Source organism: Urocitellus parryii, chromosome 7, assembly GCF_045843805.1.
Source record: "Urocitellus parryii isolate mUroPar1 chromosome 7, mUroPar1.hap1, whole genome shotgun sequence".
NCBI classification, from domain to species: Eukaryota; Metazoa; Chordata; class Mammalia; order Rodentia; family Sciuridae; genus Urocitellus; species Urocitellus parryii.
Genome location: NC_135537.1, coordinates 17,529,837 through 17,549,711, shown reverse-complemented (window position 1 = coordinate 17,549,711; position 19,875 = coordinate 17,529,837). Strand labels below are relative to the sequence as shown.

Below are 19,875 nucleotides of genomic sequence, written 5' to 3'. Positions count from 1 at the left end.
TTGTTTCTCTAGGGTGGAGGGAGATAACAAATGGATAGAATTCTCTCTCACTAATGGAGCCTTTGCCTTGAGCCTAGATGGAGGGGAATGAAGAAATTTCTGCACAGATTTTACTCCACACACTCAGAAGACAAGACGGTGGACCAGTTAGGCTCAGGAGGTGTCTTCAGGGGTTCAGGTAGTTGTTCTCCTGGACCGAGTGACCCTAAGCATGAGATACACATGATTTGGTTCCATAACTATTTTAATGGCTCCATTCCATACATGAGAACTGCCTGTGCAAATCAAGGGAGGCATGGGACGTATAACCCAAAGGACACGTGGGCGTTTACACGCCAAGCAGACTTTCACCTCCATCATGCAACAAGGTCACCCCTTGATGGCCTGGCAAGTGCATTTGGTCAAATGTGACCCTGGACCTTATTTCTCATCCGACTCAACTTCTCAGCAGCAGCCAACATTGTCCATTTCATGGAGCACATTTTCCCCTCTGCAGTTCTGGAACATTCCACATGTAATAAAGTGTGAGCCTGGGAGGAGACTGAAAAGAGTGTGGCATCTCACACACAACCAGAAATGGCTGTCAGCAGGCGAGCCCCACAGGCCAAGCACAAATGCATGTGAGAGATGCGTGTTTCATCTCCTCTTCTCCTCTTCTCTCTGAGTCTCCTCTTCTTTCTGACCTTCACATGCTGCTGAGCCCCAGGGCTCAACCTCAGCCTTCTTGTTTCCTCTGTCCCCTCTCATTCTCTGCAAGATCTCATCCAGCCTTGTGCATCTGAAGGCAGTCTATATACTAATGGCTCCCAAATTTTATCCTAAGAGTCAATGTTATTAGGAATCTCTCCCCCCACGTGTCCAACATGGAATTCCTCTCTCCCCTTCACCTGCTCCTCTCTCTCGGTCTTCCTCACTTTAGCAAATGGTATTCCTGTTCACCAGCGTGTTCCCTTCAAAACCCAGCATTCCTCCTAACTCCTTCTTCTTTCACACTACACCTTATTGAATCATCATTTATTTTCACTGCCTCAACTGCTACCACCCCAGCCAACGCCAGCTTCGTATTTTAAAATAGCTTCCTGGTAATGGGTGGTAAATTGACTATGGTTTCCAAGTACAGACGTCCTTGACTGATGATGGGGTTATGTCTCCATACACCCTTTATCAGATGAAAAATATCATGAGCTGAAATGCATTTAATACATCTAACCCACCACCCACTACTTCTTAACAACACAGTACCCTGTAGAGTATGGGTTGCTCATTCTCATGATCTCATGGCTGAGAAGAAGAAGCTGTGGCTCCTACCACTGCCCAGTACCTCAAGACATAATCCAGCTCCAGGAAAAAATCCAAATTCAAAGTACAGTTTCTTTTTTTATTTTTTAATTCTAATTTGTTATATATGACAGCAGAATGCATTACAATTCATATTATACATATAGAGCACAATTTTTCCTATCTCTGGTTGTACACAAAGTAGAGTCACATCACTGATGTCTTCATACATGTGCAGAATGGCAGCTACTGAGAATACAAACAACAATAAGTGTTGGCAAGGATGTGGAGGAAAAAGTACACTCATACATTGCTGGTGGGACTGAAAATTGGTGCAGCCAATATGGAAAGCAGTATGGAGAGTCCTTGGAAAACTGGGAATGGAACCACCTTTTGACCTATTTATCTCACTCCTCAGTCTATACCCAAAGGAATTAAAAACAGTATACCACAGGGACACAGCCACATCAATGTTTATAGCAGCACAATTCACAATAGCTAAACTGTGGAACCAACCTAGATGCCTATTAGTTGATGAATGGATAAAGAAAATGTGGTATATATACACAATGGAATACTATTCAGCATTAAAAGATAATAAAATCATGGCATTTGCAGGCAAATGGATGGAGTTGGAGACGATAATGCTAAGTGAAGTTAGCCAATCCCAGAAAACCAAATGCCAAATGTTTTCTCTGATATAAGGAAGCTGATTCATAATGGGGTTGGAGGAGGAGCATGGGAGGATTAGACAAACTCTAGATAGAGCAAAGGGGAGGCAGGAGCAGGGAGGGAGAATGGGGGTAGGAAAGATATTGGAATGAGATGGACATCATTACCCTAAGTACATGTATGAAGACACTAATGGTGGGACTCAAAGTACAGTTTCCACTGAATGCAAATCACTTCCACACCATCACAAAGTCAAACACTGTAAGTCGAGCCACGATAAGTCAAGAACCACCTGTATTCGCTGCTCCTCTTGGGAGAGGTTTATGCTTCCCACCCTCATTGACGCTAGGCTTGCCAGGTGACTTGCTTTAGCCAATGAAGTGCGATGCAAATGATGTTTGTCACTTCCAGGCAGAAGAGTTCAGACTCAGCATGGTTCACACGATCTCTTTCATCTCTGCCATGAACCCAGCCATGTTCCAGATGGAGCTGCTCCATCAACCCAGATCCTAGAGTGGAAGGATGTGGAACAGAGCGGCCAATCATGAAGCGTGTTACTGCAGCATCCGCTCACCCTGGCTACTCCCCACCCTCCCTGTCAGTGACCCCCTACCACACACTCAGGAAATTCTCCACATGATAGCTAGAGGGATATTTTGCCAGGATAAATTAGATCATGAAACACTACCAGGTATCTGATAGACCTAAAAAATGTCTATTGACTAAACACATCAATGAACGGATGTGATTCTCTCCTTTACTGTCTGTATTCACTTTTCTGAATTCAGTTTCTTCTTCTATAAAATGGAGATGATATTCCCTGAATTGCCCATTTTATAGGGTTACATGAATATAAATATGCCTCCTGAACAACCAAGAGTTATAAAAATATTAGATCAAATTATTGGTATCTTATTTGAGAAACCAAATATTCTTTGATCCATTTCTGAGAAAATTAAACTTTGTCTCTGATGACCTTTACCTCTTCTTTCTATTACTGTGTCCCCCCACACACAAAATTGTACATCCTTTTTTCCCATTAAATCAATTGAATGAAGATACCTTCTCTTATTCGTAGAGTAGAAAGCATAATGCCAACCTGGGCCGTCTCCCAGTCTTCCAGATCTGACCTGAAAAACATTCCCCAACCTTCCAAGACTCAGATTCCTCACATGTTAAGCAGCGATTATGAAGAACGAATCCCGTGGACTGTCGTGAGGCTGAAATTGGCTGTGCACGTGAAGAACTTGGAGGATGGTGTGTCCCAGTGATCTTTCAATAATGATGCTATTGTTATTCGATTGACTGCCTGTGCAGCTGATGTGAACATCTGCTTCATGCATGAGGCATTGTTGGTGGCAGGGATGAAGCTCTGGAAACAGGAAGATCAACTGAATCAAATGAGGGCAGCATGCCAGGTACTGAGAAGGGTGCTTGGAATCTAATAGGTGCTAAAGAAATGGTGGCCATTGTAAGTGGAGTTGGTGGTGGTGGTAAGGACGGCAGAAGTAGGTCAGAGCAATCATAAATTCCAAAAAAATGAACAATAGAGGTCCCTAGATATAATTTCTTTTTCCTTTCCTGCACTGGGATGCTGATTAGGAAACTTTTATAGAAAGCTCTTCCTAACCACTTTCACAAGTGTTTTCCTGACACTCAGAAGCATAGGCCCAAAGACATAATTCCTGTGGCCAAAATTTCCACCCTGCCCCACAAAAAAAGGGATAAAAGATCCACGGGTATTAGTTATGATCTCAAAGTCCAAACCAGGCTGAATGAAGTCTGCAGGCACCATGGCATTGTTCTCCACCTCAAGATCAAAGACTAATGGTTCCCAGCTCCCCTATAAACGCTACCTGGGCTCTTGACATAGCATCTCTGCAAAATTGCAATGTACTGCTAACTAAATACAGACCATCCTCACTCTCTTTCTCTAAGTATAAAACGGAATCCAAACTTTGATTAAGCATTCATAAGATGTCCCACTTACTAATTCTCTCTGGGGCTCTCTGTTTTAATCCAAGAGAATAATAGGCAGCAGCTCCAACTTCCAGCATCTGTTATCAATTCTGCAAATGTGGTTCCAGTTCCTTAGAGTCTAATGCCAAAACATCTTCCCACTCTTTCCATAAAATCATTGAGTGCTATAAGAGAATATTACAGACATGCAGATAAAGGTGGTAGATTGAACATACACATTCATTCTGCTCCCTCCAGACATCCCAATAAAAATCACAGTAAAGGAATTTTTTTTTAAGTCAGCAAACTTCAATGACAAAGATAACAGGAAAGAACATGATAGGATAAAATCTGGAGACCTAGAACAGGAATGGTGAAAACTCACCTAGCAGACCTAAGAAGCCTGACTCAAAACACTTCAAGAAGCAACCCAACTGTTAGAGTCTGGAGTACCACCAGACATGGGTGTGAAACTGAGTCTGTTCACACGTGATTGGTTTAAGAAATAGCAAACCCTCCCCAGACTCCCTGCCCCTTCCCCAATCCAAGGGACTGGAGGGTTATTACCTGGAAAGGATCGGGCTCAGTGGGACACATGAGGCATTGTTGGAGGCAGGGACGAAGTTCTGGAAACAGGAAGATCGACTGAGAATCCCCATAGGGATCAGGAAGAACCCTTCCTTAGCCCCCAGAACACAGGGAGCCGGACTTACCACCCCCCCCCCCGCTGCCAGAGACAGGAGCACACCTGTATTAGAAAATCTATGTACTCAAAAAAAAAAAAAAAAAAGGCTTAGAAATGCTGACAGCAGAATTCCCCTGAAGAATCAGACCAACCAAATCTCCTCACAAATAGTGACGTCCACAGTTAACGAGTTCCACCCCAACACACTACGCTTCCAATTAGCTTTTAAGAGCCCCATGTCAAAATGTGAGCCTTAGCCAGTGATCGCTAGTCCTCTGAGGAAATTTGCTACCTCGAAGAAACATAGAGGCCAAAACATTGGGGATCGGACAACTTCTAGAACACTCAGCAGGAAGATAAATAAATAAACAAACTTCAAAAGTGCCATTAACATCCTCAGCCAATAGAAGTTCTTGTAGTTATTAAAGTTGAAAGTACCCGCCAGCAGAAAGAAAACAATTGTAGAATAAAATAAAGTGCTTAGAAATTCAAACTATGAAACAAAGAAAATTTCAATAGACAAGGCAGAAGATAAAGTTCTCTTAGAAAGTAGAGTGAAAATTCAAAGAAACAGAAGATATGAAACAAAAGACAAAAGAAGAACAGAAAATTAGGAGTTGAACATTTGACTGAAGTTTCAGAAAAAGAGAACTTGTAAAATAAAAGATCTAAGAAATAATTCTAGAACTCTCCTGATAATGGAGGGCCTGAGTTTCTAGAATGAAAGGGTACATTAAATACCTTATACAATAGATCAAGATAGGGGAATACAAAAGCTCATCATTTTGAATTTCCAGAACAAAAGAGACAATCTTACAATTTTCCAGAAAAAAAAAAAAAAAAAAAAAAAATATATATATATATATATATATATATATATATATATATATATATATATTACTAAAAGATCAGGATGACAATGGATCTCTCAATAGTTACCCTAGAAACTAACAGATAATGGAGCAATGACTTCAGAGTTTGATAGAAAATCATTTCCAGCCTAAATTCTATGCCGGTCAAAATTAGCAATTAAATATTAGAGTGGAATACAAACAGTTCAGACACTCAGGTCTTCCTATGATTTAGATGTGTTCTGCCTCCTGAGGGTTTTTGTGTTGGAAGCTTGGTCTCCAGTGTGGCCATGCTGAGGGGGAAGAACTGGTGGGAGGTGGTGATGTTGCTGGGGGCACTGCCCTCAGGAGGGATTAATACTGGTCCTGAAGTTGTTAGGAGAATAGGCTGCTATAAAAAGAGCAAGACTGGCCCCTCTCCAGATTCTGGCTTTCTCTCTTCCCATGATCTCCCTCTTTTCACACGTTCCCACCATGCCATCTGCCAAGTTGTCTGTGACGCAGCCCAGATGGCCAAGGAGTTGCTGGTGCCATGCTCTCAAACTTCCAGAATGGTGAGTTAAGTGATCCTTTTATTTTTATAAAGTATCCAGCCTCTGGTATTTTGTTGTAACAACTGAAAACAGACTAATACAGGTCTCAAAACATTTACCTGCCATGAACCCCATCTCAGGAAGCTATTAGAAAGATTGTTTATCTAAAATTAGGATGCAAACCAAGAAAGAAGAAGAGATAGAGTCTGTGGAATAAGAAAATCAATCCAAGAAAGAGAGAAGGCAAAGGGAGTCCCTGGGATGAAGGTGAAAGGAGAACCAACTACAAGAAATGGCAGGGCACTATGGATGCTGTTTTTCAGTCCACCCTTTGAAATTAGTTGATCCTGAAAAGTATGCACATGTATAACTTTGATGAAGATTAAAAATGAATTTTAAAATGATCATGCATCATCAATAAATTAAAAGGATGGTTTTGATTTGGCTTCCTTTGTTATGTGCACACATAGACACATAGCGCCATTTGGGCAATACATTTTGCAAAGCATCTAAATGCATGAAAATATTTCAGAGAAGTGTTAATGATGGCCTAGGCCAATCTGTCTTTTGTAAATAATTTCTCAAGCAAGTATACTAATTAGAGCTAGGATAGGCAAATGATACGACAATCCATCAATCAGCGGCACTTGCTGCTCATCTATTGAATATATAGTAATAGGCATTGCACATTCTGTGGTGTAAACAACCAAGTGTAAGACAGAGTTCCTGGCATTAAAATGTCTTATCTTTCAAAGGAAGACATGGGACATAAACTTCTGGAAAGTTAAATAACAGTACAAATGTATAAATAATGTTTCATTAAAAAGTAAAAAAAAAAAAAAGATGTCACAAAATAACACATGACTTTTGCTAAGTAAATGCCCAAAACTACTGCAGTGTCATTGAGAAGAAAAAGAGATCATGATGCAGAGAAGGGATCTCAGAGAAAAGAGATGAGAACGGGTCTTGAAAGACAGGCTGGATTTGAACTTGTGGAGAAAAGGAAGTGGGCACCTAGGAAGTGTGCTGTTGACCCGGTGAAGAGACTGCAGAGTCCACCCAGATGTGTGGGTAGGAGTCTGCCCACCAAAATGTGTAGGCAATTAGCTTTTGGCCTGACAAAAACTATTTGTTCTGTCACCCACAGTGAGGCCAACCAGCCGTCACATGTTCTGCCGAGATGTGTATCTATCATTTTATGAGATCAAAACAAAACAAAAAAAGTCTCACAAGTGATTTTTCATCTGTGTTACAAGCCTGAAATGTCTGGAAACAGCAATTACCTCTTAGCAAAATCATTAATTAGGACATTGCCTTGATTCTATTGTAAATTTTTTAAGAATATGTTTGAGAACCTCTGTATTTTGATGAAGGCATCAGAGTGTGATTTACGGAGGAAGACGCTCTCCAGGGGGATGTAAATATGTAAGGCTTACATATTTATAAAACTCCAACACATTACCTCCTCCACTGCTTTCAAAACCAAAGTGACCTGGCTTCAGACATAAAAACAGACTCTGTAGGTAAATTAACAAAATTAAGTGTTTTGACATTTTCGTAGCAGTTAGATACCACAAAGAAAAATATTGATACCAATGGGAATTCAGAAGCATCCTATGCACCAGACAAACCCAAACACATGATAGGCAGTCAAAAGAAAAATCTTAGGTGGATACGGTAAATCAGAGTGGGGAGGGAGGGTTCTGTCAATTCCAGATGAGCAGGTGGCTATACCCACTTGTTCCCAGAAGAGGGCAGCCAAGAGCTTCTCCGGTGGCTTCTTTGGAAGGACACGCGGTTGCACCAATCAGGGGGAACCGTCCTCTCCACAGCAAGCCAAGGCCAAAGTCAGCTTGGAACTGATTGGTGAAGGAGGTGGAGAGAGGAGAAGTAGGATGGGAACCTGGATCAAAGGTATTCAAGACCGATGCAATACCAGACCAAGAAGGATCACAGAGAAGCCAGAGAGTGGAAAATAGGGACTGTTAGCAGCCAGGGGTCAAAGGGACAGGCTCAGGAGCCCAGCAGCTCTGATATGTCTTTCTCTGCTCAAAAGCTTTCAATGGACACCCTTTTATCCCTGTGTACATGTAGGATACACTACTGGTGTGACTCAGCAGCACGTACAGCCAGAGGAATGAGAAGTTATGCTCCATCTGAGTACAATGTGTCAAAATGCATTTCACCGTCATGTATAACTAATTAGATCAAATTTTTTAAATGCCAGCATCGTTAAAGAAAAATAAAAAATTAAAATAAATAAAAATTTTAAAAAGCTTTCAATGGTTCCCTGCTTTATCTGCACAAACTTGGCCTGACATTCAAGATCCCACTAAAATTTAGCCCTAACCCACCTGAGATCTGCTGGGTCTTCATCACACACCCAAGACTGCAGCTGAACAAAAGAGTCTTCCCCCTGACTTCCTTCCTCTCCGACTTTACCCTTCCCTCCCTTCTTTTCATTCATCTAGTGAATTAGCACTCTGTGCTAGGGACGGGCAGGAGGGATACAGGATCAGGCAGATGAAGTGTCCGTGCCTACCTTTGAAGCTGCCAGGAGGAAACAGACAGTAATATGCCCCACGCGACCTACAGTGAGAATAAGGGACCCAGTCTGCCTGGTGGAGAGAAGAGTCAGGCTGTCAGCAAATGCGTTTGTAGGGAGGGGATAATCCCCTGGCCCCTCCTCTCCACGTGTCTCTGCCTTCAACGCAGCTGGACAGCCAGCTGCTTCCTCTTGCCCGCCTGTCTTTCCCACTCCTGGTAGAAGTTTTCTCTCTCCTCCTTTAGGAGAGTGTCCCCCACCACACACACACACACACACACACACACACACACACTCCTGTTTCTGGTAGGACTGGACTGGACGGATGGTGTTACCCCCTCCTTTTGTCCACAGGGATCAGCTCAAGGAGTATCCTCCAAGTCATACCAATCAGATTTCTTCCCTGGATGTCACCCCATTTGCAATCAGAGGGGTAGCTCCCAATTGCCCCTAGACTGGATGCTGTTGGAGTAGATTCCAGAGCTGCTGGGACCAGGTCTCTTGCCCTGGGAGAGATTCGGGAATAGTAAACTGGAAAGAAAAAGATGGACGGACTTTACACTATGCAGATCCTAGAATCCGGTTGCCCTGCATTAGGCCTGTGCCTGTGTTCAACTGGGTGTCACCAGAGCTCAACTCCAGGCCATATCCAAAGAGTTTGTTTTTCTTGGGTAGAAAGTGATCAAAGGGCAGCAGGAAAGATCTGGTTTGCTGGCTCCATGATGACATCAAAGACCATTTTCTCCACTCTCCTTATCATTCCAGGCAGGAAGAGGGAAAAGTGGAGGCCAGCAGAGCGAGTCCCTTTTCATCAGAAAGAGAATATATTCCCAGAAATCCCACCCCATAGAATTCAGTGTGTTCAGAAAAGAGCACAGTGAGAAGACAGAGGTACAGATAATGGGCAGACAAGTTGTGTCTACTGCCACTCCTACATTTCCTTGTTTACCTACAGAAACCCACAAATCCTCCTTTTTTTTGCTTAATCTAGTTCAAGACAGGTATTTGTAATATTCAATCAAACAGCCATGGCTAATAAATCTGCCAAATACCACCCCCAGCATAGAACCTTCCTTCCTCCACTAAATAGAGTGATCCTGACGCCTTCAGTTTCCAGTCACAGGTCCTTTTCCCACCAGCAGCCTGAAGAAAGGTGATCACAAGGACAGGGACATCCTCAAGCAGACATCCAAACCCCACCTCAGTGGCCAAACCAGGCAGAAGTTCCCTGCCAGCGTGCTTCCTGGAAACTGGCTCCTTCTCCCCCTGGCTCCACCTACCGAGGACCATGAAGGGCCGTTTCAAAGCCACCAACACCAAGAACTTCTACAGACTCATTGCTATCCACCTTGTGCCCTGAACCCAGCTATGCCACCCAGGACTCACTGCTGGCAAGGAAGGGGCAAGAGAGCAATGGCTTTGACTTGCCCCTAGGACACCTAAACATGCCCCCGTAGCACATCCATATGACAAAGAATATGCAGCCAAGGAAAGAACACGGAGGTTCTGCGTGCATGATGTGAAACACGTTCCCAAAATGTCACTGGGGAGCAGGGAGACAAAGTGCAAAGTTATATATATGAGAGTCGTTTGTGTTAAAGGAAACAATATAATAGGAATATTAATAAGGATGTATGGCCAAGTACTTGCACCTAGAGAAAACACGTGTAGAAGGCTGTAGAGTGCGAGAACATGGCACCACTGGTTCCCTCTGGGGTGAAGAACAGGGAAGCAAGAGAGTAGGAGAGCAGTAGGGGTTTGTTTATTTATTTGTTTGTTTGTTTATTTTTATTTTTGGTACATCCTTGAAACTTGTTTGATTTTGCCCCATGAGAGTGTATAACCTATTTTAAAAAGAAGGAAACAAATTTCTTTAAGCAAATACATTTACAGTACCAGTGACATGACTGGTTTTCTCTTTTCTTTTGTTTTAAAAGAAGAAGTAGGAACTTGGCAGCCCTGGCTAGAATTTAAAAAAAAAAAAAAGAAAAAAAAGAAAAAGAAAAGAAAAACAGAAAAGTTGTGTCCTCTGGACACTAAAATGGAAAGCAGAGTCTCCACGGATGAGTCCTTCACCTGTTTTGCTCAAAGCACCTCCAAACGCCAGCTCCGTCATCCTCTCTCTCTCTGGTAGGAGGTCTGGAAATACTGACCCAGCGCCACATGCCTCAGAGCTGGGACAAGGCTGGAAGGCTGAGACCCGGTGTCCCACCTGCCCCCCACCCGGTGCAGGCCATCACGTCCAGCTCAGGCTGCTTCTTGTACCTGGAGTCACCCTCCTTTCGTCTCCCCATTCCAAGAAGCCACTCCATACCCTCAGCTCACCCACTGCAAGTAGCAAGGCTCTTCTGTAAAGGGCCAGGAGGTAAAGATCCATCTGTCTCTGTCAGGACCTCTCAGCTCTGCTGCTGCAGCAGGCAAGCAGCGATAGACAACCCAGAAACAAATGAGCATGGCTGGGTGCCCACCACACTACTCACGAAAATAGACCAAAATCCAGAGCACCGACCGCGCCAAACGCTGGTGAGGATGTGCCACGTCCCCAGTTGCTGCTGCTGGGTATGCAAAGTGATACAGCCACTTTGGAAGACAGCCTGGCAGTCTCTTAGAAATCTAAACATACACTTACCATGTCATCCAGCAATCGTGCTACTTGGCATTTACCCAAAGGAGCCAAAAGCTTATGTCCACACAAAAACCTGAGCACAGATGTTCAGAGCAGCTTTTTTCATATTATCAAAACTTGGAAGCAACCCAGATGGGCTTCAGGAAGTGACGGATAAATAAACTGTGGTACATCCAGACAATGGAATATTATTCAGCACTGAAAGGAACTATCATGCCACGAAAAGACAAAGAGGAAAGTTAAATGCGTATTACTAAGAAAAAGAATCTAACTTAAAAGACTGCATACCGTAGCCTTCCAACAATACAACATTCTGGAAAAGGCAAAACTGTGGAGAGAGTAAAAAGATCATTGGTTGCCAGGGGTGAGTGGGGTGGGAGGGGTGAATAGGCAGAGCAAGGAGAATTTTTAACAGTGAACTACTCTGCAGGGTACTATCATGATGGATACACATGATTTTACATTTAGCTAAACCCATTGAATGGACAATACCCAGGGTGAACCCTAATGTGAACCTTTGCGTGATGATGTGGTGATGGAGTTCATTAGAAGAAGTAACAAATGTTTCACTGCCCTGGGGGAAGTTGAAAATGGAGGAGGCCAATGTGAGGCTAGGAAGCATATGTGAAATCTCTGCCCCTTCCTCTCAATTTCACTGTAAACCTAAAATTTCTCTTAAAAATAAAGTCTATTTAAAAAAAAAAAATACAGGCAATGGGTCATGTTTGACCTGCAGGCTGCTGTTTGCTGATCCTTCCTTTGGACTCCATGGAAACTTGCCGCAGCCCCCTTTATGCTCTGACCTCTATGACACCCCCCAGCACTCTCTTTGAGGACAAAGTCTGCCTCTCGTAGGGATTCCCCTCCACTAGCCTGAACATTGGTTGGATTTAATTGGCCCAAGGTCACTTGGACTGGCTGCCAAGCACAGAACAGAGTCCATAGCTTCCCCATGCCTAGGACCTGTCTAGTCACATCCAAGAGTAACTCCTATATCCATTTTCTGTCCATGGGCCTCAAAAAGCAAAGTCCCTGTCTGCCTCATTACCACAGGTACTCTGCTTCCAGAGGGTTCCCGAGTAACACACTCAGAGCACCCTAACTGTGGGGTGGAGACTTTCGTAGGATTTATTTTTTGTTTTTGATTTTGTTTTGGTACCAGGGATTGAGCCCAGGGGCAATTAACCGCTAAACCACATCCTCAGCCCTTTTTTTATGTTTTATGTTGAAACAGGGTCCTGCTAAATTGCTTAAGGCCTCATTCAATTGCTAAGGCTGGCTTTGACCCTCCTTCCCCCTTCTCCTGAGCCGCTGGGATTACAGACCCGGCTGGGTGGAGTGTTTGGATAAAATGAGTCTCAAAGCAATCAAACTGCAAAGCAGCGTGACTCGACCTGGCACCTGCACCTCCTCCTATGGCCCCCTGGCCCCAGCCCTCCCCCGGCTCTCAGCTTACTAGCACGTTTTATTGCTGTTAGCTTTATGCCCCACCTTCAGCATTTATCTATAGCCAACTAACATTTATTGAACAGCTAGTAAATGCCAAGTGCTTTTAACATTTTTTTTAAATGAACACCTTTTTGGTGTTCAGGGAGGAAGAGGGGACTTCTACTTTCCATTGCATAACTTTTGGTACAGTTTGAATTTTTTTTACTCTGTACATTATTGCTTTCTGTTCTTCAATATTTTAGAAGAGACCCATGAACAGACAGGATGTATCACTTTTTGAAAATGTACATTTTATGTGTGAGGTCTTTCTGAATATGGTGATTGCAGATCCCTACCAAATATTTGTTGGCTAAGTCCCAAAATAAATGACTTTTGCTTTGAGTTTGGAAACCGCAGAACTTTATTAAATAATCTTACTCTCACTTTCTAAGATTCCTTTCTGCTGTAACATTTATATGCTTCAAAGTTAAGGGACTCAAGGGACTCTGTGTTCCAAAACACAGAAACCCACAAAGCATGCAGCCTTTCCCGACTCCTGCCCACCATCTTCCATCAGGATCCTCATGTCCCCTATAAGGACAGGCTGCCAACCCCTGCACATCCACCCGCGTGCACTGCTGTTCCTCCAATGTCCAGTAGGGGGAGCATCTCCTCCCTCTGGCCGCTCAATGGGCTTCCCCACCTGCCTGACAGTCCTTTTTGTTCCTCTGCCCAGAGTGTCAGTCTCCAGGTCCCCCCTCCCCCCAAGGAAAGAAAGACTGTGATATCCGAACTTCCCCACAGTGCTGAAAATGGAGAGAAGCGAAATCTCACTCAACACTCTACCAAACGCTGGCTGAGCCTCCACCATGACTGACACCTGCCTTCAGCCCCTGGTCTTGAGGTCAATGAGTGACGTGTGTATTTGGAGCCCCCCCCCCCTTAAAAGATGAGTGAAGCTGCACCAGCCTGTAGAGCCCCAGAGCTTTCTCCCCTGGCTCAGTCTCCTCCTCCCTCCACTCCCATCCCGCCTCCTCCCGACAGCCTGGGGCTCTCAAGGGTCTAGAGTGGCTGAGGAGCAAAACTTTTTATTTTGATTAATTTAAGTGTAAATTTAAAAACAGACACAATTCGGTTATTGGAAAACTTTAAGTGTGTTTGGAATTGTCAATGTGTGCTATTTTTCCAATGTAAGTTTCGTAAAATCAAAATGCAGGTCAAATGTGTCCTGTGAAAATTTAGAGTACAGATTGAGATGTGCTGTAAGACGAAAGACCAGCATATTTTGAACAGTTCGTCCAAAAGTGCAAAATACCTCATTCATAACTGTTTTTATTGATGACATGCAGAAGTCATAATTTCAATATCTTAGATTATATATATTATTAAAATTCACTCCACCTGTTTCTTTTTTTAATAAGGTGGTGTTATGGTTTGGATGAGAGGTGACCCCCAAAAACTCATGTGAGAGAATGTAAACAGGTTTAAAGGTGAAATGATTGGCTTATGAGAGCCTTAACCCGATCAGTGAATTCATCCCCTGATAGGGATTAACTGAGGGGTAATTGAAGGCAAGTGGGGTGTGGCTGGAGGAAGTAGGTCCCTGGGATATGTCTTTGGGGAATACATTTTGCTCCTGGTGACTGGAGTCCCCCTCTGCTTCCTGGAGCTCTGTTCCCAGCACTTCCCTCCACCACACACTTCTGCCATGATGCTCTGTCTCCCCTGAAGCCCCAAGGAATGGAGCTGGCTGTGTATGGACTGAGACCTCTGAAACTGTGAGCCCCTAAAATAAACTTTTCCTTATCTAAAATTGTTCTTGTTGGGTTTTTCAGTCACAGCAATGCAAAAGTTGACTAAAAAGGTGGCTAACTGGTGAATTCAAAATAACCAGTAGTGCACATTGTGTTTTTTTGGATAACACTCTTCTAAACTAGTTTTTTCCAGTTATACTTCACACAGGGAAACTGGCCAGAAATTGACCATCCCCTAGCAGGGCCACCCTCCTAGAACTAACAGAGTAGCATCCTCTGCAGAAACTGCTCAGCCTTCTGACACTTAGGGAGATGGAAGCAGAGAGAGAGAGGAGGAGGAGGAGCAGGACTAATGGGAAGAGCCAGGTCTGACTTCCAGTCCTGATACCAGAGCCCCAGCCCTGCCCTAGGATCCTTATGGGACCACATAGGGCTCTCTCCTGGTGCAATGGTTTGGATATAGGTGCCCCCAAAAGTTCCATGTTAATGCAGGAATATTCAGAGGTGAAATAATCGGATTGTGAGAGCTGTCTGTAACCTAATCAGTCCTTCCTAGTTTGGTGGTGACACAGGCTGGTGGGATGTGACTAGAAGAGCTAGGTCACTGGGAGTGTATCCTGGAAGGGTTCATTCTCCCTACAGCCCCTTCCTCTCCCCTCCTGTCTGCTTCCTGGCTGCCACAAATGGAGCATCTCTCTCTGCCACACCCTCTACCATGATGTTCTGCCTCACCTTGGGCCCAGAGCAATGAAGTCAGCTGACCACGCACTACACCTCTGGAACCAGGAGCCAAAATAAACTTTTCCTCTCCTCAGTTGTTCTTGTCAGATCTTTTTGTCACAGCGAGATGAAGCTAACCCAGAAATTGGTACCAAGAAGTGGGGACATTGCTGTGACTAACCTGACCAAAGGTTTAGAGGCCTTTGGAAATGATTTGCAGGGAGAATTTGGACAAGTTTGGAGATACAGGCTGACGAAGCCTAGCTTAATGGATGATTCTAGTTAGAGGTCAGAAGATTAGGATGCTAATAGGAATGCAGACTGTTTTCGTGTGGAAATTGGACTAGAAGTCATTCATGTTATATTCTGGCAAAGAACTTGTCCACATTTTGCTTGTATTTGAGACTTTACATCGAGCTCAGAGCTCTTGGAATCAAGGTTCTCTGGGGGAGACAGGGAAAAGGCAGCCCGAGGAGATGGCTGCATTTTGCTGGACACCCAGCACTGGTCCTGCTGTGCAGGCCGACACTTCTGTTCCAGCCCCCCTCCCTCGAAAGAGCTTTTGGTCTGTGATTCAGGGTGTGGGAGGGCAGGCCCAAGTTAGCTTTCTGCGAGGAAAGCAAAGGCCTGCCCTCGGGCTTGATCAGAGCCCCACCTCTCTGCCAGTACTGGGCAGGGATGAGGCCATCATTCTAAGTCACTATTTTAAAATAGAGACTTTCAGACCCTCTTATTTTATGGATGGAAACCAAGGTTCAGGGAACGGAGTGATGCCCAAGTGTATGCGTCTGGCTTCGAGGCAGAGGTGACCACAGGGAGCCACCACTCAGGCCAGCTGCAGAGAGGTCTGGATCCACTCCAGCCCCAGGAGGTTGCATCTCACCCTGGCGAGTTCCCAGTCTCCAGGTGAGTTAGGTGCTCCTCCATGCCCTCTAGGAAGCTGTGTGTCCTTAGACGGTTAGGACTATGTAGTCATCATCCCAGGTCACCTGGTGTGTGAGTCAGCTTTCCGTCACTGTCACCAAAATACCTAACAAGAACAACTTAGAGGAGGAATCGTTAATTTTAGCTCATGGTTCTAGAGGTTTAGTTCATGGTCAGCTGGCTCCATCGCTCTGGGACCAAGGGGAGGTGGAACATCATGTGAAAGGGCATGACAGAGTGTCCATTTATGGTGACTGGGAAGAAGACAGAGAGAGGGAGAGAGAGAGGGAGAGAGAGAGAGGGGAAGGGAGGGAAATGGAGAGAAAGGAGGAGGAGGAGGAAGGGAGAAGAGAGGAAGAAAAAGAGAAGAAAGGGGCACTGGGAAGACAGTCCTCTGGTGCATGCCCCCCGTGACTCGCCTCCTCCAGTTACACCTGACGTGTCTACACTTACCACTCAGTGCGTTCAGACTAGCAAGGACGGATTAGGTCACAGCTCTCACAATCTCATCATTTCACCTCTGACTATTCCTGTTCCAACAGAGGAGCCTTTAGGGTGCATCTCATATCCAAAACACAACATCTGCCCTGGCCCCCAGAAGCTCATACCCAAAATGTGTTTAGTTTACCTTCAGGAGTCCTTAGAGTCTTAACAGTTTCAGCATTGCCCAAAAGTCTAAGTCCAAAGTCTCATCTGAGACTCCAAGCAAATGCCTAGCCATATGCCAAGCAAGTTACAAATATCCAATATACAGTGGAAAAGTAAACATTTCCCCTCCACAAGGAAGGAATGTGGGCTGTTATGGTTTAGATGTGAGGTATCCCCCCAAAGCTCACGTGTGAGACAATGCAAGAAGGTTCAGAGGAGAAATGACTGGGTTGTAAGAGTCTTAATCCAATCAATGAATTAATTTTCTAATAGGGAATAACTGAATGGTAATTTAAGTGGTAGGGTGTGGCTGGAGGAGGTGAAATTGGAGGATGGCTTTGGGGTATGTATTTGTATCTGGCCAGTGGAGCCTCTCTCTCTCTCTCTCTCTCTCTCTCTCTCTCTCTCTCTCTCCTTTCTGATCACCATGTGAGCTGCTTCCCTCTGCCACACTCTTCCGCTGTGATGCCCTGCCTCACCTGGAGCCTTAAGGAATGGAGCTGGCCTTCTATGGACTAAGATCTATGAAACCATGAGCCCTTAAATAAACATACAACCCTCCCCATACAATCACACTGGTTATGTCTTTAGTCACAGCAGTGAAAAAGCCAACTAAAACACGGATATATAAAGAAGCGATGGGACCAAAACAAGACAAAAATCTAGCCTTGCAAACAGGTCCTATGATTTTACCTGTAAATCTGTGTACAGCATCTCAGACACAGCTGAGGGGGTGTTATCCAAATGATTTGGGCATCCCTGACCCTTTGACCTTGCCAGTTGCAGTGCACATGGACTTTCTTTTAGCCCAGCTTTCTCCACCGCCAGTAGCTTTTCTATGCCACATTCCTGACTTCTCATAACTTGTGGATTCTCCATTCCAGCTTCATCTTCACCTTCACAGATTCACACATTGCCCTCAGGGGTAGCCTGCAGAGATTCTGACCCTGCTGCACTTTGGCATCTCAGGCCTTCCTTTGAAATCCTGATGGAAGCCTCCATGACTACCTAACCCCAGCATCCTGCATTCCATAGAACCAGCACCACATGGATTATGCCAAGACCTGCTACCAGTTCAAGTAGTAGCTGAGTTCCTGCAATCAGAGCTGCTGCAGCCTCTGAGTGCCTGGGAAGCTGGGCATGGTAGAATATCTCCCCAAGACCCTCTGTGTAAGCAGGGTGCATGGTCTTCTATCAAAGGAATTTCCCCTTCTACTTCTTTTTATTATTATTAGTTGCTCAAAACATTACAATGTTTTTGACATATCACACATTTGATTCAAATGGGGTATGAATTCTTATTTTTCCACATGTACAGATTGCAGGATCTCATTGGTTATACAGCCATGTTTATACATACTGCCAAACTAGTGTCTGTTGTATTCTGCTTCTTTTTGAGCTTGCAATGGGGATCAGTATTATCTTGCAAATTCCTGAGATGCTCTTGAACCATCTTTTCTAATGTTTCTGCACAAAGTACTCATCATCTCCTTCATAGTGGTAATCTCTTCAACAACCACACCTTTCTTCAATTTTACAATTTTCTGGTCAAACTGCAAGTTTTAAAAATCCTTCAGCTATACATTCTGCTCCATAGTACACCTGGCTAATATCTGATATTTAATTTGATAGCAATATCCATGCTACTCTCTGAATGTTGTGCTGCCTTGAAATGTCCTCCTTCAGATTAATTAGTATATCACCTTTACAGTGTCTGGCACAAGTGCCAGCAGACCTGGAATACCCAGCAAAGTGTTTTCCAAGCTTCTGGTGCCCAAGAGACTGGGAGGCCAGAGTGGTGAGTCCAAGGGAGGAAATGGTAGGTTTCCTGACATCAAAACCCAGAAACTGAGTCTGATCTTGACTCAGCCAGTGACTCACTCAGTCACTTGGACAAAATAATAGTAATAGTAACTCATGTGTGTGCACGTGTCCCTGTGTGTGTGTGTGTGTGTGTGTGTGTCTCCATATGCCAGACCCAGAGGGGAATAGCACTATGAGTAAACAAAGAAGCCCTTGCCCTCCTGGATCTTCCACCCAATTACAAGGAAGCCAGGAGCCAAGAAGAGTAGATGACAAGTTTACCTCCAGCCACAAGGATTTGGGACACTGGAAGGTGGCATCTGGGAGAACAAGAAATGCCAAGTGTACAGGAGGAGAGGCTGAGAAAGTGAAGAGCAAGGCCATCTTCTCCTGACTTCAGTCCACATCAGCCTCCCCTTGGCAACATTTCTGCAGCAATGAGCTGATGCTTCTTTAAATTTTTTTTTGTGATATGCTTTTGTATATGCCCATTTTTTATTTTCATTTGTTACATATGACAGCTGAATGCATTATAATTCATATTACACACATAGAGCACAATTTTTCATATCTCTGGTTGTATACAAAATATATTCACACCATTTTTGTCTTTAAACATGTACTTAGGGTAATGATGTCCATCTCATTGCACTATCTTTCTACCCCCATGCGCCCTCCCTTCCCCTACACCTCTTTATTTCTGAGACATAAAGCTCATTCCAAGTGATTTGGTCCTTGATCATTCCTACTTATTGCCATTGTATTTATACATATCAACAACACTGGCAAAGGTCTACCACTATGATGCTTTGTGATGTCTCATCTCCCCAACAGCAGCTGGGAATGTGTTCAATTCGTCCTCTGATTCCCTGCCAGCCTGCCATGAGATCTCTGGGTTGGAAGGATCCCTGAAGACCACATCTTCACTCCTCCATCCTCTCTCCCCCAGAGGCCTCTGCCAGACTGAGGAGTGTGCCATCTGCCTCTTTATTCTGGGTTGGAGCAAAACACAGGGGCTGGTTTGCTTCAGTGTTAGCAGAGGTTCCAACACAGTTAAAGCCAACTGCTCCCCATTTCTAAGCCCAGTGAGAGACCACCAAGACTTAGAGAGGAGGTAGTCAAGAACAGGTTTTAAAACCCCAACCTCTGTACCTCCAGAATCTTAAAGAAGTTGGAGGGGCTGGGGTTGTGGCGCAGCGGTAGAGTGCTCACCTAGTATGTGCAAGGCGCTGGGTTTGAGCCTCAGCACCACATAAAAATTTTTTAAAAATAGAAGTTTGAGAGGTAGAGAAAGGGGTTGGTATTAGAAACTTGGAGACAGAGATGCCAGTGTCTAGACTCCCACACTCCCCCATGAGGAAGCAAAAGGGCTTCAGCGAGACCTGAAAGGTGCACATTCCCTAGAAAATGGGGATTCAGGATTTGAGAGTCTCACTCACCCTAAGGAAT

At 44.3% G+C, this 19,875-nt stretch overlaps 1 long non-coding RNA gene across 2 annotated transcripts in view; it reads right to left on the bottom strand.

The window, feature by feature from the left end:
- Positions 1-1,419: 1,419 nt before the first annotated feature.
- Positions 1,420-19,875, bottom strand: part of LOC113195239 (uncharacterized) — a 68,305-nt gene continuing 49,849 nt past the window's right edge. Inside the window, exons 2-5 of one of the 2 annotated variants that reach the window (XR_003302376.2) lie at positions 4,477-4,535; positions 3,941-4,094; positions 3,013-3,322; positions 1,420-2,459 (exon numbers count right to left, since the gene is read on the bottom strand). This is a non-coding gene — a long non-coding RNA (uncharacterized LOC113195239). The remainder of the gene's footprint in view (positions 2,460-3,012; positions 3,323-3,940; positions 4,095-4,476; positions 4,536-19,875) is intronic. The other variant, XR_013343993.1, reaches the window with a different exon arrangement.